At 35.6% G+C, this 14,614-nt stretch overlaps 1 long non-coding RNA gene across 1 annotated transcript; it reads right to left on the reverse strand.

The window, feature by feature from the left end:
* Positions 1-338: 338 nt before the first annotated feature.
* Positions 339-14,225, reverse strand: LOC309655797. Its single transcript, XR_014261002.1, has 2 exons — positions 12,064-14,225; positions 339-11,763 (listed from the first exon to the last, which is right to left on the reverse strand). It is a non-coding gene; the product is annotated as an uncharacterized lncRNA (long non-coding RNA).
* Between the last annotated feature and the right edge of the window lie 389 nt (positions 14,226-14,614).

The following is a 14,614-nucleotide window of genomic DNA, read 5'->3' on the forward strand; positions in this document are numbered from 1 at the left end:
CACCAGATGCAGAGCCAACAGCCTTTCATAGATCTCCCCACCAGCTTCCATGATTGTGGAAGGTTTAATCTCTGTAAACAAATTCCCTATTCTGTGTAATTCCTTGGGTCCTGCTCTTCTGATTGAACCCTGATTTATACATGGGCAAACACATCTGTGAGCTGAAACTTGCCTGGGAGAAATCAGAGAGCAACCTCTCTCTCAAATAATGTCCTCAAATATATTCCCTGCTGGAAATAATCTCTCCCTCCTTTGAAAACTCATAGTTTTGTGTAGCATTTAAAACATTACAATGTTTATTATATATTGTATTTGTGCATACACATTTTATCTTCCTTAATATATTTCAATTCATTTACATTGCCTTCATTTCTCTCTTCTTTCTATCAAAAACCTTAAGGAAACATCTACTATTTATCTAGTGCCTGTCAACTACATTCAAAAATATCTTACTAAGGACTTTTCATAAATTTCCACTAATTCTCACGTAAATACTGTAGATTAGCTATGGTAGTAGTTATGATGTTTTTGGCTACAAAAAACAAAATCCCTAACCACAATTAGCTGAAGTAATAATATTATTCTCTTATATGACCAGAAGACCAGAGGTTAGGCAGGCATCAGAAGCAGTGTGTCACCTTCCTAGCTAAACTCCTTGGTCATTCTCTTGGCTCTATACGTCTATAGATCCTTTAATTGTTGGCTTTAGCCACAGACCAGGGAGAAGATGGCTGTACCTGTTTTATTAGCTTTTCTTTATCTACAGAGTGCCTTTCTTGAACAGAATCTAAGACATGCCCAGACTGATTCTTGCACACATGACCCACATCTCGTCCACAAGATGCACTCATGCAGCCTTTGACCTGACAAACTCCAGATGTGTATGTTAGCAAGCAAGCCTCTGAGCCTTATTTTCCTTAGGTGTCTATCAAACACCAGTCATCCTGCCCACAACTGTAGAGGACATACATCAAGTTCTTTGCATGGTTGCTCTGAATCGCTTTACATGAGATATGAGGTGGGAACATGATTGCCCACCACTCTGCCACAGAAGAATCGCAGCACCCACATCACATCTTTCTGCAAATAATTATCTTTTTAATCTCCCACTATTTTCTTAAACTTTCTAATCACCTATAGGCTAGAAGTGATGGTCAACAAAGTGTTACATGACTGGTTTTTCCCTACTCCTTTGCAAGTCCAGCATCAGTGGTCTGGCAGCACTCATGAGGGAACTTCCTATTCCCTTGGTCTTTCACAAGAAACTGACACCAAGTAAGTCACATTTTTAACATACAGTTAAACATGCAACATATCAATAAATTAGACTCAAGATGGCATGTTACAAATTTGCCATAGCCAGATGGCTTTCTCTAATACAGTTAAGCCAAGTATTACTATATTATATATAATATTATATATATATGTGATATTAGGAGGGAAAGAATTATGTTTACTTTCTTGCTTGTTAAAATTTAAGGTTCCCTTTCCCTCAATCAGCAGATGATTCTACATATGAAAGCAGTACGCAAATAGGGAATTCATGTATTAATTTGGTGCTCAGATTTTTTCTGATTCATAAAATAATAATAACAGATATACTTTGTTTAGTGTCTACTATATGTCAAATTATTTTTCATGCATTATTTTAGTTCCTCCAATAATTCTGTAATACTCACTATCCTCATTTTACAGAAGAGGAAAATTAGCCTCATTGAGTTTAAGGATCCTTTCTGTGCTTACCTAGCTATTAAGTGATAGATTTAGGACTTGATTATATGTGTTTGATTTTGAAGACAGTGTTTTTTATTATAAATGCTGCTTAATCCTTTAAACTTTATGCATCAAAAATAATCATTTGTGAAAGTTTCTATTGTTTACACTTACATAATACACCAATTTTCAAAGCTCATTTGTATAATGTTTCACAGCTCCTTTGTGCATTAGGTAAGTGAATTAGCTTTTCCGTTTGTCAGATGTGAGTGACTGGACACACACCAAATAATTAACTTGCCCATGTGCCCAGTCAAGCCAAGTGGTAAATGGGTCTGTTTTTTCACTGGGGAGAAAGGAGGTAGAACAGTATGGGTGCTGGCTGTGGGATCAGATATGCACAGTTAGATCTGGGCTTTGTGACTCACCTCTTAATCACCCTTTGAGTCTCAAGTTCTTACCTGAATAAAGGTATGCTATTCATGCCTTCCAGTTGGGGATTATGAAGGATCTGATCTTCATAACACACTAAACACAGAGACTGACACACAGCAGGTATTCAGGAAAGTTTAGCTGTTATATTGTTAAATGTGGTGCTTATGATGACACTCTGCTTTAGGTGAATTCATTGCTCTTCTTCTATCTAGTCACAAAAACTTGTCAAGAAAAAGGATATATAGTGTAAATAGTAGGTATGTGTATATATTTACCGAGGTCCATATTTTCAACTATTTGTAAAATTGATTGTGAGCATAGATGTGATTTTTCTAATGCTTTATTGCCTATGTTTCAAGTAGTTGCAGGTTTGAATGCTTAATTTTAGATTTTCTGACATTACTTTTGATCTAATCGATATAACTGGGAAATATATCAGAAGGGGAAAAAATGTTTTACCCTCTACAACAGGTTTTGAAGACTGAAGGTAGGGCTCTGGGCAGTAATCAACAACAACCTAGAAATTTTTAACTGTAAGGATTTTCAACCCAGTGTGTTTTTCTTCCATAATGGGCTTGTCTAATAGAGTACACTCTTTTTTTTTCATCTGTAAACCCATTATTCTGCAAAATTTATAGCACTTTTGTGGACTTTTTGTCATTACACATGGAGAACATTTTCTTTTTTTTTGGTAGTAATTATACAATTTGCATTTTTAAAGAGTTAAATTGCAATCAAGAAAAAAAAATTATCATACAAATTGTTGTGTGTGTAATATGATATCTGCAGACTATAGTGTTTACTTCTCTGATGTGCTCTCTGGATCTATCTTAGAAAAACAGTGAAGGAAGGAGAAAAAGAAAACTGTTGCCAAAGAGATTAAGCAGAAACAGTCTCCCTCTTAGAAAATTTTTTGTCTAAAATTTAAAGAGATAAAGTGTTTTTTCACATTATGATTAGGGGGGAATTCTTGCTTGCTTTCAGTTTTATACAGCCTCTCTTTTCTTCTTCCTTTGTTTTTATGTTTTTGTTTAAAAGTATTTGTGTGATTCACTGTTTCTGAGAAATATTAATATCATATGTTTAATCCTGGATATCTTTAAGGGCAATTGGAGAAAAAAAATTTAAAAAGTGATGTTCGCTTACAGACTAAAATGTGTGTAGTCAAAGAGGTTAAAAATTCCCTACTGACATTTAAATAAAAACAAAACCACCAGAACAAAAGCAAAATAAACTAGCAACATCAAAACTCCAATAAAATGTACAAACTTCAAGAACAAGAGATCAGTCTTGAAGAAGTCTTCCCTGCTTGCTTATATGTGCAAATTTTGCATTTTCTTCATGGAAAAATTGTTTTATATTCTATTTAGTTGGTGTGCACAGAGATTATTTATCCCCATTAGTGCATTTTGTGGCTAAGTTTTGACCACCTGAAAGACAATTTTTTTTGCATAGCCAGCTGAATTAGTCATGCACTTTTTCTTAGCTGGTTACTTAAAAGTGTCAAAGCATTGGAGTGACTTTTTGAGCTATTGGTTTTTGCTTGAAGAAATCAAGTAATTTTTTATTTGATATGGATTTATTTTGAATTATTTGCATGCTGAACTCAATAGTTTTATACATGGTTTTAGAAAATATTGTTTCTTTGTGCTGAAATTCATGATATAAGAAACTATGAGTGTCATTTATTGTCTTACTTTGAACTCCAAGTTGTCTTTAAAATGTATACAGCATACATTAGAAGAATTTTCCAAATGATCATTTACCTTTTCGAGAGTAAAGGAAGTACGATATCATGAAAAAGGTTTCCTATAAGCATGCAATGATATTATTTGTACTTTATGTTGGAAGATAATGTATTGAGTAAAGCTTTTACTTTTACTCATTAAAGTGAACATTGGGGGTTGCTTCCTGGACTAGAAATGGAGCAATGAATCTATAAGTGATTGAATTTGATTAAAACAAAGTTCCATGGTGAGGGGTGGGATGAATTGGGAGATTGGGATTGACATATATACACTAATAAGAACCTGCTGTATAAAAAAATAAAATAAAATAAAATTCAAAAGAAAAAACCAAAAAGTCCCATGAAGTATAAAAACTATGCTTTCGTTATGTTTGTGGTTGAGAATATGGTCAGAATTTTTCTTCTATGATTCTTTACAGTCTCCATTTCCCATTCTCACTAGGAGTTAAAAGTGAAAATGAATGAAGGAAAAGGAAGAAATATTGGAAAAGTTTCAGGTGGATTCTAATATGCAGCTTGATGCATATTTAATTTTGAAAAAAGAAAACTGCCTGTAGGGGTGTAAGTGTAAAACACCATTTCACAGTGGCAATGATTTTTTCATGTCATGCATGTGTATGAGTTTCCCTGAATCAACTGGAATGTAATACCTACAAGTTAATTAGATGTGCTGAAAATGTAAATGTTCAGCATTCTCAAAATGTCTAGTTAATTCAGGTCTCACCCAGGCATCTATCCTATCTTTTTAACTACATTCTTTTCCAAAGTGTGGCATTCATTTATGAGTACTATCCTGTGAACCTTTCCAATATAATAAAAGGGTATTTGAGATGCATGGTCAGTCAACATCTAACATAAAATCTTAAACCTCTGGTTTTGAAAAAGAACAATGTGGATTAATGGGAGTTGTTTTTTATAGAGCAAATACAATTACTTGTCAAAAGAGACAAAGAAGAGAATTACTGTTGGTATTCTGGTCAAAATTTGGTTGATTCATCATGAAAATTGAAACTACTCTAGAGAATGGATGGATTTTAACTTATTTGTGGTCTTAGTGAGGGGAATGAAGTCATGGAGAAGATGTATGGATCATAAAGCAAAATCAATATAGATACTCAGTTAAAGAAAAGCATTTTATATTTGTGTCAATTGAAATGGAAAAGGAACTGTTCCTACAAAGAAAGATGAAACATTGCTGCTTATGAATTTTTATTTTCCTTGTTCTTTACTTTATTAATTATGTTTTTAATTTGTTCATTTTGAAAATTACAGGATATTACAGTGCAAATATATGTTCCTTTTCATTTTGCTATTTCATTAATATTTACCTAGGTATCCTTACCTGATCTCAGAGCTTAATACAATGTCTGCTCTAGAATTTGGAGGTAAGGATAGGGTTTCTTTTGTTTCCTGAATTTTCATACAAAAAAAAGAAGATCAGCAAGAGCTTCTTGCATCCACAAATATGAACTAAAAGGGGTACATAACAACTATTAAATGTTTTTTTGGAGAAATATCTCAGTTGGCCCATGAAGTGACTCTAAGTATAAATCCAGGGAGAGTGCCCCAAAGATATTAGTTGCTAGGTCATTTTTTAAAAAATAACTTCTAAAACAAGATGACATAAATTATTTTCAATTAGAGAAAATCAAAGATTTGTAATTTCATTAAGGAGGAGTGAAGTTAAAGCAATACCTTTCTTACGCCCAGAGTATAATCTCTCTTATGGCCTCCATCATCACCCGATCCAGAAAGAGACAGGAGGCATAAAACAAGTTACCAACAATTTTATTTAGTCATTGCTGTTCCATAAATTATGAATATTCTCATGCTTCATTTCAAGGACACCTTTAGAAAACTTTTGTGCAACAAAGCTATCAAAGTTGCATGATTTTATTTATAAGTGTCAAATACAGTGTTTTCCAGTATGTCTATAATTCCATCAATGATATGGGTTCTGAAGCACACATTCCAGTTCAAGCTTCTTCAGTTATAAACTTTGTGATCATGACTGTAATCTGTCTGGCTTTGTTTCATCATTAATATTACAAATAAGGTCATATGCATGTTTGCCTACTTCTTGGGAGAACCAACAGATTAATCCATATATCAGAACCTTATAAGTTATTAACACACATGTGTAAGAGGCTTCCACTGCTACAATTATCTAAGAACAGTTATTCCAATTGGTTAGAGCCTAATACTCCTGAAGCCAACAACTTGGGTTCATTTTCATAGAGAAATGATTTGTTCCTGAGCAACCTAGTAAATTTCTCTGAATCTCTACTCAACTCCTATGTTCATGCTGTTGGCTATGATGAAATCAAGTATGAAAATGCTGAAGATTCAGTGCAAATGTTCTGACCCACTTGGAACAACAACTCAGGGTGCATGTTCTATTGACAGCTATTCAATAGCATCAGCTTTTCTGTAAAACTCAGCATCTTTTGGAATGCAGTGGTGTTATAAATCCTATCATCAGATGGGGATCTAGATTGATTGATTAGGTTATCTAGTTCACAATTATGATTTTTATTTCAAGCAGATTTAAATCAAACCATCCAACACACACACATGCACACGCACACAAACACAGAGGAAGATATGGGTTATATGTAGCCCTCATTTCCAGAGCTGTTCATAAGCCTGTATTTAGAATTTACAACTTTCCTCCTCAACTAATCAGGCTGTATTAATTTTCATTTACTTTCAATCAGGATCTCAGCCTGTTGTTGCTCTTTATTGAGTGAGGTGATCCAAGCCTTTTTTTAGATCTCTTGGTGGCCCCATCTGTATAGAATTGCTATAGAATTCCATTAACTTTTAACACTGAACAAGGTAATTCTGGAACAGTAGAAACCTTGGGTTGCATCTATGTTCCTTCCTGTCCCCACTATATGGCAGCAATCCTATCTCACTCTGATGGTCAGGATCAATCATACCAGACAGCCCTGTAAACCCTTTTTGTTCTGTTCATCTGTTGGCATGAAGAGCCCAAAATGGCCAGTGGCAATTTAGCTTCTGATTTAATAGAACTAGGCCCTGCTATGCCCACTGGGATGGTTTTCTCCCTTGTGTAATGAAACCTCTGAACTGAAAGCCCAGGGTCATGGGGGAAAGGAAGCAGATATTTTGTGAGTAGATCACTGTGTAATAGGAAGAGGTGACACCCCAACTTCTAGCCCTTAGTTTCTGTGTCTATGAATACTGGATGTAGGAAAAACAACACCGTAAATCAGTTGTGGTTCAAAGGATATCACTTTCATCTGGAGGTGATATTGGACAATTGTGCCATAACAAAGACATTAAGCATTTTGTCATTCTGTATGGTCAGCTGCTTCTGAGTAATTGATAATAGAAAAGACTCACAACAACAATGTACATCGATATATTGCCTTTATTTATTCATCCCTTTGTTCATGTGTTTGTGTGTTTCTTGTTAATTGGTAAAGGGAATTCCTACGTCAACAGCAATGTTGAGTGGTGCTGTAACTAAATGGTGTCCCCTCAAAATTATGTTGAAGCCTTAACCATCGAAGTGATTGTATTTAGAGGCAGGGTCTTTAGGAGGTAATTAAGGTTAAATGCACTAATAAGGGTGTGGCCTTAATCTTATAGGATTGGTGTCCTTATAAAAAGAGGGACACCAGAACTCTCTCTCTCATCCATGTAAAGACCTAGCGAGAAGGTGATTATCTACAAGCTAGGAAGATAGCTCTCAACAGAAAATGAATCTTGCTGGTCCTTGATCTTAGACTTTTCAGCCTCCAAAACAGTGTGAAAATAAATTTCTGTTGTTTAAGCTACCCAGTCAATGGCATTTTGTTATGGCAGCCCCAGCAGACTAATACAAGTGTTTAGTTTTATTATTGTTTTAAAATATGTAGTTTACCTGTGAGGTGGAAAAAGCAAAACCAAACTGAGAATATGACTCTTAGAAAGGGTAAAATGTCACCTTCAACCTGGTGGAAGAAGGTCAATTGCCAAAAGGTGATTGTCCGGTCTTCTGGCATACATTGCCATATTGACTCTCAGTTTTGTCATTGGTCCTGGAAAGTACATCAGTTAGCATTGGATAAGTGAGATCAAAGTAGCTGAACATAAATATAGTCTATACATCCTTAAAGCTATCATGATTAATGTGTTTTTTTGTTCATGATCTCATTAAGTCCTTTCCAGGGTGACTGGAAAGAATACTAGCTGATATTACTATAAAAGTCATTTTGTGACCCTAATTACTAAGAAGCTCCTTTGAAGTGGGGGCATTTTTGTGAAGATTCCTGTAGAATACAAATTTTCCTACACTCGGAGTCAATTCTAAGAGCTCCATCCACATAATTCTTGTCCAAATCTCATGTCATCAACCATCCAATCAAGTTGCTTCTAAGTTCCTGACCATTCTATCAAAACCAAGAATCACTAAATATCCATATCTCAAACCTTTCAATATTTTCAAGCAAGGCAGAGAACCGCTTCAGTAAACTGGGAAGAGTGTCACTTCTGCTGCCAAAAGAGTCTAAGAGTGGATTGAGTTTTGGTATTCGTAATCCTCTGATTCCTCATATAAGCCAATTTTCTAAAGATTATAGGTTCATTCTTTCCATATCCCTAAATGTCCTTTGAGAGGCTGTGAATTCAATTAACATCATAATTTAGCAACCCACAGAAGCAAACTCTGTGTCTGGGATTTGACTTTTAGTCCAGTGGCTCTAAGAGATAAGGAAATCTTTCAGAGAAGGCATAGGAATTTTCTGGTTTTTCTGTCTGCATTTGAACAACAATAATAACAACAGCAAGGGGATTTGAACTTATCAAATTATTTATTTAATATTTCCAGTCCCACTGGAGTAAATCACTCTACCCTGCAGTCCTGAATTTTATTTATCATGTTGTTGGCTCTCTAAACATTATTTTCAGTGGGTGCTTCTTCCAGGTGACCACTGATAATAACAAGTTGTTTGCCATTTCCTATTGCATATCATGGACTGCCAGACACCCTTCCGTTAATGCTCATTAGAATTTATTTTGTTATTGCCTTTAGTCTCAACTGACTCGAAATAACATACCCCAGATTCTCCTTATTTCTCTGAATGTCTTTGGCTTACAACAATTTCTTGTGCTAATTCCTGTGTTACCTTCTTGTATACATGAAACAGATGAAGGGTTTAACTAAAGAACACTGGGCATTCAAAGAATACCCAGGAAAGCTACAGAATTAGGCAAGGGAAATGGGCAGGGATAAGGTAGGTTAAGTGGTAGCCAGGACCACAGCAAAACCATGCTACAAACTGATCTAGTGTTGATGATGCTGATTACTGGCTGCCAAGCTTGCATTGCTTTCATCACCCCACTGCCTCTAGAAATTGCTTTGCATTTTTGACACTCTGCTCCTAGAATTTCAATGCTACTGCTACACCTTCTCTGCTTCTTAGCAAATATCTAGTGAGAAGCCTGCAATGGGGGCACCTGCTTAGCAAGGGTGACTGGGTAGACATTGTCAACTGTAGGAGACAGTATGTGTTTCCCTATTATTACCCATATGGTTTATGGACATATAAAAATGATTGGCTAACTGAACACTCATTCCTGTCTCTTTTCCCTTGACCATTTCCTCTAAGTATTTTCAGTCCAAGCTTCTATTTGAATTAGAAGTGGCCATCTGAAATCTTATTAGCCAATGAGACATATGTTGAATTATGCTGATGGATTTCTGGGAATGTTTTTGCTTTTCCTGATAATAAAGGTAGTTTCAACTGATGTCCCTGCATTGCTTTGAATGTGGGCATAAGGCCCGGAGTTGTAGTAATCACTTGTGACTGTAACAAGAAGAGAAAAATTACAGAGATGCAAACACTGATAATATCGAACCAGTGAATCAATGCTAGAAAAACCATGGTACAGACATCTTGTAATGTAAGAAAAATAAACCCCTGTTTGTTGAGGCTTTTGAACTCAACTTTTCTATTACTTGAAGCTGAACACATTTTAATGAATATAGTGGAGAATTCCCCAGATCCTGGGGAATAAATAAAAGTCATTTCTATTTTAAGCACTAAATATAATTAAATTTATACTGATTTACCCAAGTTTACATCTGAAATTGTTATTGAGAATATTACAGATTTAGGTGGATAATGTGTGAGTTGATGACAACTTCTTCCAAATACCTTTGGAAGTCTGATCCATAATATACGTACTTTTCCTATTAAACTCATGTAGGCTAACATATGGATAATAGTTTATATTTCTTAAATTTACTCTCCATTTCATGATGAAGCACAACCACTGCTTCATGTTTTCCCCCAGCAAGTAAGTAGATAAGACTAAATGTAACTAACAGATTTTTAAATATAAAGTAATATGTAAATGTAAGATAACATAGCAATCTACCTCTCTGACACTCAGCTAAGATAATCACAGATTCAAGACCCTACATGACAATAATAAACCTGTGTAAAAATTACAAAATTCAAATGCCATAAAACAAACTTAATATATTTATGGTCTAATTTTTTGGCATCGTTGCAAAACTGGTTGTAATCCAAATTCCTTTTGGGACCAGACAAGTACATAAATGAGGCCAGATATAAGAATGCATGAGTACATTGAAAGAATGGCTGCACCTAAGGGGAATCAAAAACAGATACTCTACCAAAGGAGGAGAAGCCGGTTAGCTCCAGCTCATGTGGTCATGCTGGAATGCAGCACGTTTGTCAGATAGTCTAACTGTCAACAGAAGCTGAACATTCCAGATTTCTAGGTGAATTTTTAATGTTTTTCAATTTTACTCAATTAAACAATAATTAGAATCTGTATCAGATTTTGGGTCAATAACTTGTGACTTTCACCTCAAGGAAAGACAGTTGCTGAGTAGAGTCCTTGTATTTTAAGGCTGGGAAAAGATACATTATGTAAAACAACATATACACCCAGAGGATAATAAACAGAAATAAACAGAATAAACAGAAATACTCGATCAAAATGTTTTACTTTCAGGGATTTCCTAGTGGAAGTAATTACTAAGGACGGCAGGAGGGCTTTGCTAAGTATGCAGGGATGATGCTATATACTAACATATTTTCAAATCAACTTTTAATTTCCTTTCTACTAATGAAATACTGATGGCATTATATTTACTTGTTATTTTTTATTATTAGAGGAATGCTAGTAACAAATAAACTCTCAAGTCCTAGTGTTATATAATAACATGAGTTAATTTCTTATTTCTATTATGTCTAATTGACTCAGAAGTCAGGGATGAGAGAACTTTCCTTTACGTTATCATCCAGGGACCAAGTTTGACATTGGCTCCACAGGTTTCAACACGTAGCTTCCTTGGACATTGATATTTACTCAAAAGGAGGGATGAATGTTTTTATGGGACAAGATTGGTTGTATCGTTCATTTATTCTCTTTATACTCCATATTTTAGAATGGAATCCCAATGTCTCAACTGGGATACGAGAAGGATATTAAAATGTATTCAATGGCTGGACTGTGGCTTTCAAACAACAGCCTTACCATGAGCAAGACAACATGAATAATCAGTGAATATCTAGCCATCACTGACACAGAGATCTAGATCTTATTGATTAAATATATTTCCACTGACTTTCTTACTCCATATGTTTTGGCTATATGAGCAATTAATTTATATACTTCAATAAAAATGTGTTTTTTCACTAGTCATATGTAGTAATTTTACTGAATTATAATATTTAGATACACTGGTTATATATAATTTTCTAAACTGTGTCCCATTCAATTCCATTTGACTTAATTGGCTTCACCAGTATTTTATTGATTACCTGCTATGTACCAAGCATTGTGATGGTTTCAAGAGAAAAAAAGAGTGTGTAAAAAAACACCTGGGGGCTTCCCTGGTGGCGCAGTGGTTGAGAATCTGCCTGCCAATGCAGGGCACACGGATTCGAGCCCTGGTCTGGGAAGATCCCACATGCCGCGGAGCGACTAGGCCTGTGAGCCACAATTGCTGAGCCTGCGTGTCTGGAGCCTGTGCTCCTCAACAAGAGAGGCCACGATAGTGAGAGGCCCGCGCACCGCGATGAAGAGTGGCCCCCACTTGCCGCAACTAGAGAAAGCCCTCGCACAGAAACGAAGACCCAACACAGCTATAAGTAAATAAATAAATAAAATTTTAAAAACACCTGGGATAATTGTAGCTTTGGTGGATGAATTATACGCACTGATAGAGCATATACATGCTCACTAGAATGTAAAGAACTGAAGGAGGAAAACATGTAGAGACATGGTAATCAACAGTAATTAACAGTACACCTCAAAAGGCTGAAATGTCCCTGAATAGAGTGGGCCTCTAACTCATAAATCTATTGACTTAGGTCAACAGATCAGGAAGACTTAGAACTTGAAAGTGCAAATACTTTAGAAGAGGGGTCCCCAACCCCCGGGGCGTGGACTCGTTCCTATCTGCATCCTGTTAGGAACCGGACCACAGAGCAGGAGGTGAGTGGCACGTGAGCGAATCTTCACCTGCCGCTCTCCATCGCTTGCACTACCGCCTGAACCATTCCCCCCGACCTTCTGTGGAAAAATTGTCTTCCACGAAACCAGTCCCTAGTGCCAAAAAGGTTGGGGACCACTGCCTTAGAAGATGAGAGAAACACATCATGATAATAAGAGGGGACAATGTAAAAATCTACAAGAAATAGATCCTCCCCAAGGTAACCCTTGCTTTGTACCCCCTTCTCTCCAAGCCAGCCATCCACCCATGGGAATACATTTATACACACACATGCACACACACACACAGAATACTGGATCTTTCAAATTCAGGGACAATTCAAATTTCAAAACAGAGGGGTGAAGGAGGTTTCACACAGAAAATGAGTATTCAGTGAAAATTTTCAAACCACAAAACAATGACAACTCATATCCCTTTCTCTTAATCTGTTCTCACAATTCCTGCAGCCAGTTCACCTATCCTTCAACAGCAGAGTACAGATTCATTCCTGGAGATGATGAAGAACTAAGGGAGAAAAACCATAGGTACCTTTATGTTGGGTATGGGGGCTTCCACATGAAAAGTCAGGATATTCGTATGCTGAGGGCCACCAGTTAATAAGTCCTACACCTGGACAGAGTTCCAATCAACAGTCAAGCCTCATAAGACATGAAAAATAAAATTCAACATTAACTAACATGAAAAAGCAATCTCACAGGAAACAGAAGCCAAAGAGCAGAAGAAAAGTTCAATAAAATTATAAACAGTATTCTGAGAGGTGTAAGGGAATATACTGTCGTTTTTTTGTTGTTGTTTTAATAAGAAAGGACCACTTATTCTCTTTATGTCTCATTTGTGAAATGATCTCATAGTGTAGCTATAAAGATTACATTAAAGAATATATATATAAATATATATATAATATATACTTAGAACAGTATATATGTATAATATACTTAGAACAATGCCAGGCACATAAAAAATGATACATAAATGTTAACTATTATTTTTAAGCCAAGGAATAGTGTAAACTACATGTTTATAATTACTCCATACATTTTTAGGACTGAGGACAGTATTCTAATTAAATTAATTTTACAATCTGAAAATGAAATGGAGAAAACAACTCCATTTATAATAGCATCATAGTATAAAAATATTAAAATATTTAGTAATAAATTTAACAATGGCAGTGTAGAACTCGTACACTGAAAAGCACAAAAAATTGCTAAAGGAAATTAAATAATTAAATAGTGGAAAAGACACCCATGTTCATAGATTGCAAGATATAATATGGCTAAGATGGAAAGACTTCCCAAATTGATCGAAAAATACTACCCAATCCTTGTAAAAATCTCAGCTGCTTGTTTTTTTCAGAAATTTACTGACTGATCCTAAAATTCAAATAGAAATGAAGAGCTAAAATGATATTGAAAAATAAAAGAACAAGTTTGGAGGACTCAAACTTCCTAATTTCAAAACTTACTACAAATATACAGCAATTGAGAGTGTGGTACTGGCATAAGAATAAACAAAAAGGTAATTGGATTAGAATTGGCAATACATCTATAAACCCTACATTTACGGTTTAATTTTTTTATTTTTTAACATCTTTATTGGAGTATAATTGCTTTACAATTTTGCGTTAGTTTCTGCGTATAACAAAGTGAATCAGCTATATGTATATATATATCCCCATATCCCCTCCCTCTTGCACCTCCCTCCCCCTCCCCCATCCCATCCCTCTAGGAAGTCACAAAGCACCGAGCTGATCTCCCAGTGCTATGCGGCTGCTTCCCACTAGCTAGCTATTTTACATTTGGTAGTGTATATATGTCAGTGCTACTCTCTCACTTCATCCCAGCTTACCTTCCCCCCCCCACCCCGCCCCATGTCCTCAAATCCATTCTTTATGTCTGTCTTTATTCCTGTCCTGCCCCTAGGTTCATCAGAACCATTTTGACAAAGGTGCTGAGACAATACAATGAGGGAAAGAATACTCTTTTCAACAAATGTTGCCAGAACAACTGGACTGCGACATGTAAAAGAATGAAGTGGAGCCCCTACCTAATTTTATTTACACCTCATATATAAAAATGAAAAAAAAATAGCTCTTAAATCTAAACTTAAAAGGTAAACTATAAAACTCTTAGAAGCATAGGAGAAAATCGTTGTGGAATTCATTCAGGCAATAGTTTTTATGACACTAAAAGTGCAGACAAAAAATTAGATAAATT

Source organism: Balaenoptera physalus, assembly GCF_965194825.1.
Source record: "Balaenoptera physalus genome assembly, chromosome: 2".
Classification (NCBI taxonomy): domain Eukaryota; kingdom Metazoa; phylum Chordata; class Mammalia; order Artiodactyla; family Balaenopteridae; genus Balaenoptera; species Balaenoptera physalus.